At 41.9% G+C, this 18,958-nt stretch overlaps 1 long non-coding RNA gene across 1 annotated transcript; it reads right to left on the bottom strand.

Moving 5' to 3' along the window:
- Positions 1-1,946: 1,946 nt before the first annotated feature.
- LOC131492384 (uncharacterized) lies at positions 1,947-18,679 on the bottom strand. Its single transcript, XR_009252043.1, has 2 exons — positions 18,587-18,679; positions 1,947-2,202 (listed from the first exon to the last, which is right to left on the bottom strand). It is a non-coding gene; the product is annotated as an uncharacterized LOC131492384 (long non-coding RNA).
- Positions 18,680-18,958: the final 279 nt, after the last annotated feature.

The following is an 18,958-nucleotide window of genomic DNA, read 5'->3' as shown; positions in this document are numbered from 1 at the left end:
GCTTCTAGATCTATATGATCTTCATTATCCCTCTAATTCATGGCCTGGCCAAAAACTGTCCAAGGAGCTTGCTTAATGTTCCCTTTTCCCTGAGCCCCGTTCTGGTCATTTCTCAATGTTGGTTGTGGGTTCCTTTTGAGAGGGAGGCATTCCCAGACCCGTTTCTTAGGGATACAAGAATATCCTTGATAAAGAGTAAATAGAAAAATATTTTCAGAATGAGTAGATCTAAAAATTAAGAGAGGAATAGTGGAGTCTCTCCAGCCCAGTTCCCCCAGCCATCTTCCACCAAAGCCCCTCTGTGAGCTCAAGAACTTCATCCTGTTCCTGAGATCATGTTATAACTCTCTTAGGAATGAAGGATAAATGAAGGATGAAATAAAATGAAGAATGAAGGGAAAAATGGGGCAAAGGTGATCAAATGTACGAACTTGTCGTTATCAGATAAATAATTCCTAGTGATGTAATGTCCAAGGTGGTGACTATAGTTAACAACACTTTATTGTGTATTGGAAAGTTGCTAAGAGAGTAGATCGTTAAAGTTCTCATCATAAGAAAAAAATGTTTGTAACTATGTGTGGTGATGGATGCAAACTAAACTTACTGAAGTAATCATTTCGCAATATATACATAGACCAAATTACTGTTTCACACTTAAAATTATTACAATGTTATATGTCAGCTATAACTCAGTTTAAAAAAAAGAATGAGAGTTGGAAGTGATGGTATTTTAACTTTCCCCTTAAAATTTTCTACTGGGGCACCTGCTTGGTTAAGCATCTAACCTTTGATTTCAGCTCAGGTCATGATCTCATGGTCTGTGAGTTCGAGCTGAACTCGGGCAGCAGCACATAGCCTGCTTGGGATCCTCTCTCTCCCTCTTTCTCTGTCCCTCTCCTGCACTCTCTCTCTCTCCCTTTCTCTCTCAGTAAATAAATAAACTTTAAAAAATTCTAATATTATCTACCTATGTCTCACCTCAGCATCCCACTTTTGCAAAAGGGAGAACTGATCATCATTTCTCTCCAGGGGATAATTAGAATTTAAAACGGAGAGAATTCAGATTGCTTTGGAACACTCCATGTAAGGCAGGATATGTGAGCAGTGTTTTTGGTAACAGGCACTCACTGAGCCATCACAGCTGGTTTGGCTAGCTGGGTCCATTTTGATTTGTGAGGGCAAGTGAAGCCAAGGTAGAATTACTTACATATTATCTTGTTCTGTCTAATATTCCTGCCACCCTGCTCTGTACTTCCAATATGCACACACTTGTTCTCCTGACAAGATTTCACTTGTTTTTCAAAAAATCTACTGAGAAATGGCCTGAATTTGCAGAGCTCCTGCTTGCTCATGGTTTGCAATTATTAACTTCTTCCCATGGTTCAGCACTGCACACTCAACCTTCACCCCTCCAAACCTCCCACTAACTACCCCCCTCCCAGATCTGTCAGCTTCCTTCCACTTCTCCAGGCCTACAGTGACCTAAACAACATATACCGGTGTGCCAGTCTTTCCTGAGACCCAGTAATGACATGGGTTCTCAGCCTCCTTGATTCCATGACCTTATCATGGCAGTATGATGTTCTTCGTGGCCATGATATTGACAAGGAAACAGTGTTTATGAAAGAAATTATCATTTTTAACCTCCATTTTATGTTCATCTCCAAAGGACCAAAGAACCATCTCCAAAGGAGATGTACTCATGTACTCTTGTACTCTTTGGTACATGAGGACCAAAGAATAAGCTAATTATTATCTAGTCAGGAATGAAACCCCACAAAGGACAAAGCCTTAGCCAAAAGACTGCCACTGGCAACACTGATTTGTTCTTATCCACATTAACTGTAGGTTTTTGAGAGTGGTGACAGGTACACAGGTAACTAATGTATAGAGCTTGTTTGATGAATCTTCATACTTGCTACGTTTTCTGGACAACTGCACACTGATATGGTATGGAATATTCTTTATTTCTCTGGCTCAGATAGTTTTGTTGAGCCTGGTGTGAATGCACACATCTGGAGTTCCCATCTCCTTCATGGCAAATTTCCAGATCTCTTTGTGCCTAAGGGGCACACTTCTTGAAACTCACTTCATGGATGTGCTTGGGAATATTGATGGTGGATTCTCTGGTCACTACTTCATTGATGGCAGAAGGGCCCTTCTTCTTACCACACTTCTTTGTGGGAACCACTCTGCTGGGCCCTGGTTAGAAAGGAAGAGGGTACATCATTTTATAATGCCTTTCACTGTCTCTGGTGATTTTCTTTGCTTTGAACTCTGCTTTATCTGATACAGTATAGCCACTCCTGCTTTCTTTTGATTTATGTTTGTATGATATATCTTTTTCTATCCTCCGATTTTCTTTTTTTTTTTTTTTTTTTTTTAACATTTTTTTATTTATTTTTGGGACAGAGAGAGACAGAGCATGAATGGGGGAGGGGCAGAGAGAGAGGGAGACACAGAATCGGAAACAGGCTCCAGGCTCCGAGCCATCAGCCCAGAGCCTGACGCGGGGCTCGAACTCACGGACCGCGAGATCGTGACCTGGCTGAAGTCGGACGCTTAACCGACTGCGCCACCCAGGCGCCCCTATCCTCCGATTTTCAACCTGCTTATAGCGCTGTATTTGAAGTGAGTTTCTTTGTAGATAGCATATAGTTGATTCATGTTTTTAATCCACTGTGCAAAATTATGTTTTAATTGGGTATTCACATAATTTGCAGTTAATGTAATTATTGATTTCTTAGGCCTTATGTCTACCCTTTTATTTTATTTTAATTTTTTGTTTGTTTGTTTTATTTGTTATCTCTCTGCTTTTCATTTGTGTTTTCTTCTGTGGTCACTTGAACATTTTTAGAATTCTATTTTGATTGGTCTTTAGTGTGTTTGAGTATATATTTTGTTCAATTCCTTTTAGTGATATTCTAGATAATTCTAGTATTACTAATATTACTCTATTATGTGTGTGTGTGTGTGTGTGTGTGTGTGTAGACATATATATGTGTGTGGGTTTATACACTTATATTTGGATCAATGATTATTGACCCCAAGTTCTAACTGTCCAGTCTCCTTCTTGGGTTGCCTTCTGATGTGTTGGCTAAGTGTATCTTGTCATTGGAATTTATACCTAGGCTGTGACAGTCTTCCCACCTGCTCCCTCACACACACCTTTGAACAACCCCTCTTCACCAGTAATGCACACATCTCTCCTCTTGATGTTTCACTTCTTTAAAAGTACAATTTGAGGCGTTTTAATCTTAGTTCCTTCATGAATCTGATTCCAGCAAACTTGATATTTTCATAGGAACCGGTTCCATTCCCCAGTGAAATGAAAGTCTGCTTACTTTGAAGTTGCAATAAACTTTTTGTCTCCTTAGAAGTCCCCTCACCTCTTTGCTTCTGCATTTGCCTCTGACTTATCAAACTCCAAAGAACTACAAGTAAGTCACAATTGCATACATATTAACTTGGGTAACCCTGAAGCAAAAATAGCACCAAATGCATGAATAATTCTGGTTAGTCAATAAATGGAAAGCCAGGTAGGAAGTAGAGTGGGAGAACTCTAGGTGGTTTAGAGGGAAAAGAGGTTTCAGGTGACATAAGGAGAATTCTAGAAAAGTGATTCAGTGAATAGAGAGATTGTATGAATTCATGTTAGAGGTCATTTCATTTCTAAACCAATACATTTCACAATTTGACTGTTGATTTTGACTTGAACATAGACAATATTTGGAAAGGCAAATATCAGAGGAATGTGATTTAATTGTTCGTCAGATTAGGCCACTCTCCAAAATGTCATTTGCTGCTCTATCCTGCCAACTAGATCGAGTTTCACACTCAGAGGACTTTAATGTCAAGGCCTAGAAAGATGGGCATCTCCCAAAATCTGAAGTGGCTCAAAGGGGATTTGAAGTGTTGTCCTAGGGACTTAAAACCACCCCTACTCTTCATGTATAAATCACAGCCACAAGATCCCTCACTCTTCTGTTCCTCCTGCCCTGTAACAAGCTAAGAATGGGAAGAGATGCAATTTTCAGACTCTTTCATGCTGTGACACATCAGCTGAAAATGACATCCAGAGAAAGGTTGTGTTCTGATCATAATAAATGTGTTAGAAAAGGAAGATGAAGCTGCAGTCTCATGTATTGTCTGTGAAGTGTACTGAATAACTTTTCTCTACAATTTTTTAGCTTTCATTTGCATGTTTCTCTTTGATTAGCTCTACTGAGCAAAGAAAGCTGGAACGCTTAAAGCCAAGTTAATGCAAAATGTTTAAGCAATGTTGCTAGGGGCCAGTGTCCTGAAGATATTGATCAAGTCATCACCACCAAGTATTCTTCCAGCACTGAGGCAGCAGCTTTGACTTTGGACATTTACAAGAAGCATTTCTGATGTGGCGCCTTCCACCTGATAGGTTAAAGTCCAAGAGTCACAGTACTGACATTATAACAATAAAATAGAGGAAATGTTAACTTGTTACATATGAATACAAGAGGAAGATAGATGATAGATAGATAGATAGATAATAGATAGATGATAGATAGGTATGTAGATAGATGATAGATAGATAATAGATAAATAGGCTGAACTTAGGTAGAATATATTCAAGTAACAAATATATTGTCAGTACACTCAATAAAATCTTGCAGAGTATGCAAAATGCAGGCCCATACTGATAAATAAGTAAAGAAGCCTTGAGCTGAATTTGCAGACCTAAAAACAGGTAGTTTTCATGCTTATCTTGACCAGTTCAGCAAGAATCCATGGAAGAACTATTTCAGGATTTTCTTGCAAGCATTGTAATACCATGGAAGACATGTTTGGGATAAGTTGCCAAGTCAGAAGAGCATTACATGAATTCATTTATGAGATGTCAAAGTGTTGAACTGAATTGTGGTTTAAGAGACATGCAGGATTAGGTGAAGATCTAACTCTGGGTCATAAAGGTACAGGACTCAATGGATTTCCAGACAATATGGTTAAAAATTTTGGAAAGCAACCCCAAAACAGGCTATTTTATGTCAGAAGAAGTTTTGAGACATAGCTCATCTAGCTCATGCCATTTAGAATGTCTAATTCTGGCTACTTCCAGAGCCCATCCTTCACAGAATGAAGGCACAGGAAGCTGAGTCTCTGGTTTACTGAGTTATTCATGATCTGACAAGCTTAGACGGACTTGCTTAGAAGACCAGAATCAGGGTCTAGGACTCTCCAAATCCAGGGGTTAAGCATTGGAGTATCATTTAGTCATCATGGTCAGCTCAGAATCTTTAGAATCACCATGGTGAAGACAAAGGACTTGATGTCTGAAGTCTAAATTCTAATCTCATTTCTGTGATTATCAGATGCGCGCCCTGGGAGAACTCATTCCACATATATGCCTTGGTGTCTTAATCTAGGTAATGTGGAGTTTGTTCTACATTATTATTATTTCATATACAGTCTTCCGAAAACTGTTCAGTGGCTTGTGGTAGATTACACTCAAAGATGGCCACAACAATTGCTTCTCCCATTCCATGTGCCCTTTTGCAATGCAAGTGTCTGTACTCCCATCAAGAGTGGGCATTAATTTATATGGCCCTTGAATATTGCCCAGCCTTGTGACTTGCTTTGTTTAATATTCTACAACAGATGTGATATTGTTTGTCTTTCAAGTCTAGGCCTTTAGAAGCCTTAGTTCTAGTGAAACATTGCCTGAGCCCACCTTGTAAGAAAGCCTTTAGGGGGACAAAAAACACATTGAAGAGAGTGAGGCACCCCAGATAGCACCAACTGCCGGGCCACCCTGTGCCTGCCAATATGGAAATCCACAGAATTGTAAAAAATAACCCATAATTGTTTTAAGCCACTAAATTTTGGAGGGACTCATCATGCAGCAATAGATAACTGAAATGGTATTCAATAGAAATGTGATTTTTACTATCAAATAAGTTTAGGTGAAGATCAACTGAACAATGCAAATAGGTTTCTCAGGCTGGGATGTCAGAGCTTTTAATATGCTAACATTGATTTAAAATGCCAAATTGTGAGAGAGATTTGTATGCCATGTCTGCCTGACTTATTTAATCACAGAATATTGTTTTCTCCCTAGAAAACTGTTTAATCACTTGTGAATCAGTTTGAGAAACGCTGATGTAGTTGAATTCCAAAGGCCCTGCCAGCTCTAACATTCTAAAAAATCTGCAAATGAAGCAAGGAGTGTTTGGATCACTATTTCTTCTTGATTATCTTGATGACAAGAAAACTCATTCTATAGTTGGTTGCTACCAAATTTCATTATTCACTTCTACTGAAACCATTTTTTAATCAATTAACAGAAGAAAGCAGTATCGGAATTATTAATGAGCAATTAAATAGAGATTAAAGAGCTATTAACCTGCAGCTTGGTGGTGGAGACTTGGCTGTCAGGTGGTGTGGGAGCCTGATGGATGTAGACCCATGAGAGACTGTCACAATGATGAAACAAGCAAAGAGCAAGCTAATAGATTTATCTATTTCTTCTTGGCAGATTGTAATAGGATATGAAATTGTCCTGCTGATCTAGGAATCTATAGAAAGCTCTTCATAAAAAGAATGTGATTAGAACAAGAAGAACTGTACTCTGTAAACTCCATATGCTCACAGACCAGTCACTTGATTAAAGTATGTGGATCTGATGCTTGTGTGCACATATGTGTGACAGCAGGTATATGGGTGAGTGTGTTTGTAAGGAATGTCTTTCATATTGATTAAATGTGGCCTCTCTGTGTATAGTTATGTTTATCAGGGTGTTTCTGACTTGGTCTATGTATGTTTGTGTGGATGTCTGTCTATGCATTTTCTTGTGTATTCATGTGGTTTTGTCTGTGGAGACAAACATGCATGCACACACATATGCCTGGGCAGGATGTAACTGACAATGACCAATGGTTTTCCGCACCTAGAGGACATAATGCAAGGTGGCAGAAATATTCCATGGCCAGAGGGAAGGGAAAGGGGCCATCATGGTACATAGATTTGTTGAGGACAGTATACTGCTTAAGTGGCTCCACTGAGGGGAAGCATTGCCTTTGTGTGGGGGCAAGTGAACTGGTCCCCTGTTTTGGCCAGTTTATCCTCCAACGTGGTGAGGAAGATCATAGCGACAGCAAATACAAATGGACCAATAAGGAAATGCAGGCCTGGGAATCAGATCAGCAAATTCAATCAACTCCTGGCTCTGACTGGTCCAATATCTCCTTTGAGATAGAAAACTGAGAACTATACATAAAGCGTTTTTATAGCTTAAATGGAATGAGAAAATTCATCCATTTTCTCCCTGCTTAATATTTGCCCCAGGAAAACTATTACTCATTTGGTTTCTTGTTGTTGTTGTTGTTGTTGTTTGATAAGTCAACCCAGTCCAAACTCATTTGGGTTGCTTTCATTCAGTAATTTCTAAACTCTGGAATTTACAATGTGACATGGAGGTTCTCACTCCAAAGTAGTTTGCGGAATTTATTGAGTAGTATTAAATCCTCCATTTGCATTTTACATGCACTGTCTTACTTAATTTTTATAACTGAATTAGTTATAAATTTTTATAATTGAATTAGTAGTATTTTTAAGCCCATTACATAGGAGGCAAGTAGAATATGGAATAGTTTGGAAGCTTAGCCATGGCCACACATCTGTGCAAACTTCAACTCATAGCTATGATGGCTTGACCCCAAAACTCTGCTTGTGATAACTGTATGACACTGGTTCTTTTAAAAGGAAAAGGGTCCAAGTGTTTTACCTGTCATGTCCAACCCCTTAGGTCATGGGCTAGGAAGAACTTTAGTTTTGTTCCCTGGGGCTGGTGAAAAATCTTCTTGCTTCATTGCATCATTCCTGTTTCCCAAGAGCATTTTGAGAAAAACTGTGGGTACCTAATATGCACTCCTGGAAGTAAAGAGAGGTGGTCTCCCTGGCCTGAGTGGTTCCCTGAACCCTGCTTCAAGCCCATCTACCAGGGAAAGAGAACACGCCTTGCTCCACGAGCAATGACTAGGATGAGTCTGGAAAAGAGCAACAGGAAGCAGGTCATTATCATTGTTCCATGACCCCAAGCAAAGTGTGTTGAGTCCTCTGGTAGCAAGGACAGTAGGTCATGACAATGACAATGACTCCATTTTAACCAAAAAAAATCACAGAAACATTCCTGCTAAGTAGACAATGTCCATGACTTTCCATGGGGCAAAGATCAGCCTCTATGATCTGAGGAACATGGAACAGGTACTACTACATTTATCTGAGAGCCTTGACCTTGTCAAATAGACAGGTAAGTAGGCTAGAAAGGCTCCATGAGCACTGTGGGATTATTCAAAAATTCACTTCTGCAGAAAGTTTGGAATTAGCCTTTAATTGTCCTTTCCCTTTTGGTTACAGAAAGTGATGAGGGGCACCTGGCTGGCTCAGTCAGTAGAGCATGCAACTCCTGATCTCAGGGTCATGAGTTCAAGCCCCACATGCGGCATAGAGTTTATTTAAAATAAAATTGAAAAAAATTGAAAACAAAAGTGATGAGATAATAAAATTTGCCTAAGCCTGTGGTTTTGAGTTCCTAGGATTCCTTCACATGAAACTGAACTCATAGCCAAATGGGGAAGTGCATTATTGGGTTAACTTTCAAGGGAGAAAAGAAAGGTGCCAGTGTGTATCAAACACCTATTTCATGCTAATTACTATGATTTGATCTCCATACATGTTACCTTACTTAATGCTCATAACAGACCTAGGTGGTAGATATGATCACCTCTAATGTACAATTGAAGCTCCAAGGCATTAAGAAAACTTCCCAGTGCATTACGGCTGGTCTGAGGCAAAACCTGACACCAACATCAGATTATTCTTTTTTTCCCATTCTACATCTGCCTAATCTAAGTTATTGTTCAAATAAATGCTTTGTAAAGAGGAGATGTGCCCCAAACACATACATGCCCACTACCTCACTACCAATTTGAAATTGGTAGAAGGCATGCTCAGGAGTAAGAGTTAGTCAAACAGGCTGGTCCAATTTTGCTACTTTTGTGAGAAAAGCGAAATGACCCAAACCAGAACCAGGCTGCAGAAAATTCTCCTGTTTTTGTAAGGGGAAGGTCTTATCTTCTGCATCTGGTGAGTAAGATAAGATTCATGACTACTTTCAGCCATTGCTTTGGTATGGCCAAGGAGGAGCAAGGAAGGATCTTCAGAGAAAGCGTTGTCTATGCAGCAAGCCTCTGAAGTATGCCTTCAAATGTCGACTCTTGGACTGAGACAACAGCTACTCTGGTTTATCCACATGAGGGACAATCAGGTCATGAAAGTAGGAGCATGGGGCATTGGGAATTAGAGCTTCAGCTGGACATCAAGACTGTTGTCTCTGGCATTTCCCTATACATACATTCTGCCCCCATGATGGGGGCAGCATCAGGACAGTGATCAAGTATTCAGACATCTAGATTCTAGCATCTCTCTCACCACAGATCTATAATCCTACTTTACACAGGAAGAAATTGAGGGTTCTGAGAGTAAGTAAAACATGAAACCAGTAAGTGATTGCACCAGCATTTTGCCCATCCGAATCCAAAGTCCATCATCTTTCTCACCACCCCCTCCACTTCAGTACAGGAAGCTGTTTGAGAAGGGCCTGTCAACTGGTTACCATTACTACTCTAAGACATGAACTGAACCATTATTTTCAGGGCTGACCCCGTGTTTGCACAGGGCAGGATACAAAATTAAGTATTGTCCCTGCCCTCCAGCAGCTCCCTATCTATTCCTACCGCTAGAGTAAAAAGCAAACCATGAGAAGGGTATAATAAAGACTACTGCAGAGATTTATGAGCATGAAATGTATATTCTCCTGGGAAGCATAAAAGAACATTTTACTGTTAAAGCTGGTCTCTGAAGGCAGGGAAACTTCAGGAAATGGCAACATGTGCGACCTTCCAAGCAGGGAGAACAATATGAACCATGAAAGGGCTGCAAACTTGAAGGACACATTCAAGGATGAACAAGTTTTGGGGGGCCACAGCAGCAGAGGAAAAATAATGAGAATGGAAAGGAGTCGAGACAAGAAAAGTAGCTTTGAATTTGAAATCACCATTAGCTGACTGTAGAGAGGCTTACATTCCAAGTAGTCTTAGAGTGTATTCTTTGCTTCAGACTATGATAGTTGCATAAAAGGGAGTCTCAAAAGTTCCTCAGGGGGGTTTGGGAATCTTCTCTGGTGTCCACATACAGGATGGAGGACCAGAGCCTGGGAGTTCAGGCAGAAGTGCTCACTTGCTTGAGGTGAGAATAATGGGTCTGCTTCTAATTATCTTGCTCTGATCTTTATGTTTTTCTGACACCTTGTGAGATAGAAGCCCAAAGCCCCAGTGTGTGTCTTTTACAGGCAATGGTCCACAGCTGGGAGGTAGTGAATTTGCTAACCATCCCAATTAAATATTTAGGACAGGATTATTGGGAAATGTGTCAGAATTTAAAATATACAGTTGCACAAAGATATCTCTATGCATTCCAAGCCACAGTGAGGAATCAACAGAGGGCTCCTAAGGTAATGACTCTAGCAAAGCAAAAGGGACTGATTCTCTCCTCTCTCAGAATCCTAGAGAGAGAGTCTTGATCATGGAATTCATTTTGAAGAAAGGAACACAGGGCAGTGCCAAACTGGGGAAAAGCTCTGAAAAGAAAAGAAGCTCTGGGATCTATCTCACGGAGGTTCATGTACTGGCACTCATGGTCTACACAACCTGTTCCAATGCCAGGAGAACAGTTTTGAGTTTCAGATCTAACTGGTTCTAGTTAATTCCTAGGCAGGGCTGGTTGTCTGTTCAGAGACTCCTTCCCACTAGGAGGTAGACCAGGAATGGGTTGACTGTGGACCCAGAAGACAGGCAGTCTTCAAACCAGACACTCCTAGTGTGCCCAAGCCTGATTTGTGCCTAGTATTGGCTGAGCCTGGACACCTGCCGTGCACATCTGTACAAGTCTCCTGGTCCTGGCGTCTACTGTTCTCCCCATCCCTCCAACCTACATGGAAGACATTCTGGGTCCATTTGCCCCCGAAAGAAGCAGATTTAGTGGAGCCATGTTTTATACCTTTTTACCTATTACCCCCATACTCTTAGGATCCTGATATTTTGCCATAAGTGCCAGGTTAGACCACTTGCTCACCACCATCAACCCATGCTAGCCCAATGCATCATAAGCTTTTAAAAATAATGTATGTTAGGCTACAGTCTTTCCCAGTGGGTCTTGTTCTACCTTAGGATTTCATCCTACTCCTAACCCATTAGACCATTCATCATGCCACACCACCCCCAAACTTAAAGTCATTTGAAGGCAGTGAGATCTTGGGTAAGTTAATAAACTGCTCCCTATCCTAGTTTATGGATAAGTATGGATAAATTATAACTCCTTCAGAGAACTGTTAGGATAATAATATCAAGTCTATGAAACTGTTGAACACAATGCTGACCTACCACCAGCCATCCTCAGATAATGAAGGATAGCATGGAGAATGGCACTTCTAGGGGAGACGATCTGAATGTGTGGAAGAGAGTGGAAAATATGAGGGCTATTTTTTTTTCTTTTCAATATCTACCTCCTTACAAAATACTGAGCTTCAAGACTCCAGGGTGTGACCCACTATAGAGACTGTGTAGCCCAATGTGGCCCACACCAGCTCAGCAGCTCACCTAACTCTGGATGGAGGGTGATAGTCTCTTTTACAGCTGCTTTTCATCCTTCCTGACACTATCTCTGGAGAAAACCTGCTAAAAGTTAGGGTAGGAACTGTGCTCGTAAACCCAGGTGTCTTCATAATTTAGGCTGTGTCAGGTGCCCCTTCTATCTGCTCCCATAACGCCCTACACTTGCTTCATCATAGGATTTGCACTGCTGCGAGATTCTTATGGTCTGTATCCCTGCAAGGCTGGGATCTCCACGAGGGCAGAGAACATGTTGTCTGCCCTGCTGCACTATGTGGGAGAGAGCCTGGCACACAGTGGGGGCTCACTGATCCCTTGTAGAAATGAATGCATGACTGAATTAAAGCAAAGGGCCCAAGGGATTCCACAGGCAGAAGAATCAAAAACAGATGGAGGACAGAGTAACTACAAAGGCAATAATACAGCATCTGATGTCTTACCTCCAAGTTCCCAGAGAGCTGGTTAGGGTTTAGAGTAGACATGTTTTCTCAGTGTTTTCCACCAGGAAACTCTGAAGCCTTATTCTTACCCTCCCACAGTACCTGGGGAGCAACACGGGTCTTGCCCAAATAACCTCAGGTCTGCCTCTGCTCCATTTCTTTTCTCTGGATAAGCATTAGCAAGATATTTTAACCTCAGCCTCATTCCTGTAAAATGCAGCTAAGGGCACTCCTGTGTGCAGCCCCATGACCCTTGGGGGTAAAATTATGTAAGTCCTGGTGTGCAGATGAAGATAGAGACAGATAACAAGTAGTACTAAGAAGAGAGCACACATTGTATTCTTCTCCATCTGCCTGAATTCATTTTTAATAAAGCAAACAATGAATGTTTGAGTTTCCTCCTAAAATATTTTGACTAGCAATTGCATGAGTGGGAAGGTTTTAACCAGGCTGTCTCCCAAAGAGTAAGTAAAGAAAATGAAGTGAAACATGCTAATTTTGGAGAAAATTAAATTACAACATGGCTGACATCAAGCAATCGAGTAACATGTTATTGTGTAAGAGAGGGGAAATAGTTTCCCAAACTTGTACTATAAGGAGCCTACTCTACTACCCTAGGATTTGGCCCTATGTGATAGTCTGGGGTGCTAGATTGTACCCTGTAGAATAAGAGGTGTTTCGTTGACATCTTCACATAGCAAGACCAAGTGACTCCAAACCCAGAAAGCTCTGAACACACTGGACCTCAGCCTTACTTTCTCCCTCACTCAGCTGATCTGCACTGAACTTCTTCATTCCAAAAAGTCCTCAAATTCATTACCAGTCCTCTGTGTCTGCTTCTATGCTCATTCCAGTCCTTTCCTTGTGCCTCATTGTATAAGGTACAAGATAGAGCTTTTTCTTTACCCCAAGCCTAGAGCTTAAAGAATCTGAGGACCCCTGTGTGTTCTGACTGCTGGAGGGAACACACTGCTTTTGATGTTCACGTTTCCTCTCTTCAAGCTTGAAGGGCCATGCTTATGCCGCATGTGATTCAATGCATTCCATGCTCTTCCTGAGCAAAGCAAGATATTGTCCTTTAAAGTTCTTTTGTTCTGTGTGAAGGTTTCAGTTAATATATGTATATAGAGGCAAGGATGCTGATCTTACAACTAATTTTTCCTCACCTTCTCTCTGAGAATTAAAATATTAAAATGTAAACTCTTACAACAGTGTATATAACACTGCACAACTGTAAGCTTCCTCTCCCTCCAATAAGCCTTGTGTTTCCACACATTTTCCAGAAACCCTAGCACTGCTGAGTGGACAATCCCAGACCAGCATTCTGGAAAACAGATAGGTGACCCAATTGTCCCCACACTTCACCCAACAGACAGCTAACCGTCAGAAATGAGCATGAGGTGGGGCATCTGGGTGGCTCAGTCAGTTAAAAGTCTGACTCTTCATCTTGACTCAGGTCATGATCTCATGGTTCGTGAGACCGAGCCCGGTGTCAGGCTCTGCACTGGCAGCATGGAGCCTGCTTGGGATTCTCTCTCTCTTTCCTTCTGCCCTTCTTTCTCTCTCCCTCTCTCTCTCTCTCTCTCTCAATAAATAAACAGTATAATAAATGAAATGAGCATGAAGGCATCCTAGACCAGCCAATCTTTTGCCAGTCCACCCTGATGAAGGCACCTAAGGAAGATCAACAAGCATTGGGGGAGCCTAGTCCAGATCAAAAGAGGTGCTCATGCATAGGTCTGTGCTCGATACTAAACACATTGTTTTAAGCCACTAAGTGCCATGGTGGTTTGTTATGCAGCAACAGATAAACAATACACTAAAATTTATGACCATCTCATCTCTTGTCCTGCATCTGTGTCTGCATCAGTTGTTCAGAGAATTCATGAGTGTGTTAACTCCAGCATGGAAGAGCCTGGGTGAACAGCTCTGCAAGTTCAGAGAGACCACTTTGGAACACAAATGGTACTATAACACAGATTTGTTTTTTGGTCACTCTCTCTGCCCCCAAATACTTTTTGAGGTTGTCATGAATACCAAGTACAATCCCCTTCTCCATTTTCTTAATAAATGTGATCATTTATAATGTGTTTTTTTTCCCATCTATAATGTTTCGTTTCAGGAAATGTAATAGCCAGGCTGGACAAGAATAATCAGAAAGGCTTCTTGGAGGATGTGGAAAAGTACCTAAGTTCTGAAAATGGGTTAGACTTAGTTAGATATTGAAAGGAAATTTCCTGTCCAGGGAAGGGAGAATCGTGCAAAGAAAGGCATTGATTGATTCACCCAACATGATTGAGCAGCTACTCAGGGTCAAGTCCTATTCTAAGGAATATAGATAAATCAGTGAACAAAACAGACAAAAGTCCTTTAGGGGGACAGGTAGTGAGTAAATAAGTAAAATATTGTCAGATGGTGATAAGAGCTGGAGAAAAATAAAAATAGGGATTTCTAAGGGTTGGAGAGTGGGTTGCAATTTTAAATAGGGTGGTTAGAGAAGGGCTCACTCAGATGACATTTGATTTATGTCCTAAAGGAGAAGAGATTGTAAGTTTTGCAGATATACAAGGAAATAGCATTCTAGGCAGAGAAAAGAGCATATGCACAGGCCCCAGTAGATGAGCACATCTGGGGTTTTCAGGGAAAAGCAAGGAAGTGAGTATAGCTGAAAAAGGTTGGTTTGGGGATGCGGGGGTGGAAGGCAGTAGAAGATGAGGTCAGAGAGGAAATGGGAGGAGGGCTTTGAGCAAAGGATGGTATAATATAAGCTTGGTTTCAGAATAATAACACTGGCTGCTGTGTTGAGCATAGACCTTTGGGGCGCAACGGTGGAAAATGAGAACCCCATCAGGAGATCATTAGCATAATCTAAAAGAGAAGTGACGGTGGCCTGTGCTACAACGCTAGCTGTAAAAGTGATACAGAATACAGCACTGGGAACTAAGGTAAATTTTGAAGGTAATGCTGAAAGAATCTGCTTATGTATCGGATGTGCACTGTGACATCAATAGAGGAATGAGAACAGGTCTATTGTTTCTTAATTTGCTATTTAGAAGGAGGCACAATCAGATTTAGATGAAAAGATGAGGAGTTTGGATCAGGACAGGAAAACATGGCTTGTGATGCAGTCTGGGTACCACAATTTGGTCAGTGTGCCTGGGCAATGTGTCATAGGCATGAAAGCAGGGGGATGCGAGTCTAGGGAGTTTGGGTCAAGGTAATGGAAGGCTCCTGAAGGTCTGAAATAATAGAGTCAAGAATTTGAACACTTTCCTGACTCTGGGAATGGGGTCATAGAGAGCCAGGAAAATTCTTGGAAACCAGTTGTCTACTAGCGCCATTTAGACGATGGTTGTGGAGGGAGCAGATGATAAAAATCAGGGGCTACCCACTCCAATACTCACGGCAGCTGGGAAGGAAATAAATGAGGGAAGCAGGATATCAGAAAAGCAAAAGCAAAAGCAAAAGGTCTCTGGTAAATGCAGACTCTCAAACTCCATGGCCAGGGAACAACAGCTCAGGTGGTGACTGAGATTGCAAGCAAAGGAAGTCCGGGCCCTCTCTGTGGAGGGGAGTCACTATGTACCTCCTAGGTATTGTGGCCACATATGAAAGCAGCCCCCGCATCGCCAGATCTTCCAGTAATTTTTTTTTTCATGGAAGCTAGAACTCTGGATTTTTATGTGAACTCTCTATAAATTTGGAAACCAATTTATGTAAACACAAGCACAGACGCTGTGGGCAAGCAAAATGCACCTCGAGGAAGAAGCAGCCCACGGGCCGCTTGGTTGCAGCCTCTGACACGGACGGACATTGTAGCATCCTGCTTTCCGGGAAATCTGATTCGGACTTCTAGTCCCGTAGCCAGGCCCCTTGGGGCATCCTGCTCCTCCTTACCTTTCCTTTTCCATTAATCACCCTCAGATGATAAACAGTTGGCCCAATCTTGGGCCAAGGTCCTTGTAACTCTGATGAGATGATATGGCCCCGAGGTCCAATGACATCACCAGATCTTTCTCTTCTCCTCTCATTAGAATTAGAGCTCCTGGCAATAACTTTGGTAGCCTTTCCACTGACCCTCTTCACACACTATTTCCTACTGCAAGCACTGTACTTTGCTGTTGCAAAGCTTCCTGTGTGTGCAAAAGGGTGCATGGCTAGAATTCCAGAGAATCTGAACCCCTGGGAACAGGGTTCCCTGTGTCAATGAGTATATCAGATTTGGTGCTTTTGGGGTAGGACAACTTGGAGGCACGTTCTACACCATCCCCAGAGGTCCCAGCCAGAGTGAGCCCCAACTGCCAACAGTGGCAGCATACTTACTAACACCCTACATTGACTTCCCGCCCTTCCTTATCTTATTTTCTCACTCCCTTACTGGTATATCCTGGCACAAGTACTCACACTGAAGTCCTTGTCCCGGGGTCTGTGGGACAAAGCAGCCTGTGCTTCCCTTCACTGGGTGGCCAGAACAGGAGTGTTATTAGGATGAGTCCCACCGACATTTGAAAGCTCCTCAACTGGGATTGAACCCTTAAGCATGTGGGGACTCTGTGACAAACAAGCTGATTTTTGCCCTTTCCAAGCCCAGTTTTATTGACAAATGCATAAAACTCTGCTTGAAACAAAATGTTTTTAACTCCGTTGTAAACAAGCTAATCCTTGAACAAAGCACTCCCTCTGTTTCCTCTCCCCTCAACCCCCACACACAATTTGTTCAGGATCCTTGGTTGACCTTTTAATTGTATTTCAGGGGTGGATGGAGAGAAAAAATCAAAAGTCACACATATGCATTCATATAAGCAAACGGCTACAGCTTAGGACAAAATCTGTGATCAAGAAAGGGACAGGGCTCTACCAGCTGTCTAGATAAGCCAGCAACCTTTCAAGCCCAGCAGAAGCCAACCTCTGCTCCCCAAGCATGCTCCCCAAGCACAGAGCTTTTTGGGGAATCCCTTCAGCTGGCCTAATTGAGGACTTCTTGCATCCGTTCAGCTGACTTAAGGAAAAAGAAATAGGAGACAGCTTAGACAAGCAATGGACTCAACACAGCCCCGGTCCTGATGTCTGGGGCTTTGTGTGTCATTCCCCCACAGAACCAAAATTCCCCTTCATCTTTCCCTGTCTCTCTTATTATTTTTTTAAATGTTTATTTATTTTTGAGAGCACAGGTGGAGAAGGGGCAAAAGGAGAGGGGGACAGAGGATCCAAAGCAGGCTCTGTGCTGACAGCAGAGAGCCTGATGTGGGGCTCTAATGCAGGAACTGCCAGATCATGACCTGAGTTGAAGTCAGACACTGAACCAACAGAGCCACCCAGGCGCCCTATCTTATTCTTTCCCTGATGTTTAGATGTTGAATTTCTCCTAATATTGTAGCAGGTGCAGTCAAAAGAAGGCTAGATTATTATCTAGATTGTGATGGCAAAGAATGTGTGTCTTCTGTTTTCTGATGTGTCCTCAGTGCCTCACACAAGGTTGCACATAGGAGGCACCTAATCACTAGGTGGGGAATAAGTAAGCAAGGAAATAAATAAGTCCTACGGAGTTTCAATATAAAAAGAAAAATATTATTTATAATAGCAAAACAAACTAATTGTTATAATCTTAATCATCAATACATTTAAACAACACACACACACACACATACACACACACACACACACACACACACACACACACACACAAGTTCCTGGTGCAGGAAACACACAGCAATGTTCCGGATTCCAAAGGAAGGTTTAGGCAATGTGGTTCAGTGTAGCAGGGATATTGTTGCTCTGCACCGTTTTTTCAGCTTATTCTCTACAGTTGTAAACAAGTTCCCAGCATTTAAAACCCATGGTAAAACCATTTTTCTCTTTGTTAACTTGTTAAGCCCCATTTGCCTCAGATTTGCTGGCTCAGTGATTGCTTAAGCCTTCTCTCATTCAGTTTTCTCACCCATAAAAGTAGTTATAATCATAATACCTATCTTACCAGGTTCTTATGAGGGTTACGCGAATTATTCCAGGAAAAATACAGAGAACGGTATCTGGCACATGGTAAACCCTTGAAACCATTAGCCATTGGATTGATCTGACTTCCGAACAATGGTAGCGTGAACAAGATAACAGGAAGCTTTGTCTGCTCTAAATCCCCTCAAATTCTTTACGCCTTCCCCCAAAATGTCATTTCCAGCATTAGGTATGACTAAAACTGGTGGCAACTTTACACATTTCATAGAAACCAAATAAGCATCTCTCCTCTTCTTCACTGGCCTACCCATGCTCCACCAGCACCACCTTGCCAGTTTCTATCTCAGAAATAAACTCTCTGAGAGTAAGACTGAAAGAAAAGCCGGCCCTGACACCAGCCCCCTTTGCTGTTCCTTGTGGGTCTGACAGGCTCCAGCCCTCATCCCCCGTAGCGCCAGGAGAAAGCTGTTTCAAGCACCACCCTCTCAGACATACCCCTTGGCCTCAGAAGTTCCTCAGAGGACAGCCTCCAACCTCCAAATCTTGGGCTTGGAGGGCAGGCCTCTGCAAAGCAAGAGAGCTGTGAAGGAATAGATGGAAGGAAGGATGTCCAAGGCCCAGGATTCCCAATCAGTCCTTGAGAATGTACCTTCAGCCCCTATGCACACAACTGTGTGCTTCAAATGTATTGAAGCCCAGAAATAAGACTTAGGAGGCAGGTAGATTCAACACAGACCAAAGAAGTCCACTCAGTCCCTCACAGAGGATACAAATGCTTGAGCTTTGGCTTTGAAGAAACATATAGATGGGTGGGAAATGGAGAGATGTAATGAAAAGCTTTCTTTTTTTTTTTTTTTTTTTTTTTAA

The sequence above is a fragment of the Neofelis nebulosa genome, chromosome 13 (genome assembly GCF_028018385.1).
Source record: "Neofelis nebulosa isolate mNeoNeb1 chromosome 13, mNeoNeb1.pri, whole genome shotgun sequence".
NCBI lineage: Eukaryota > Metazoa > Chordata > Mammalia > Carnivora > Felidae > Neofelis > Neofelis nebulosa.
This window is presented reverse-complemented; position numbering and strand designations above follow the sequence as displayed.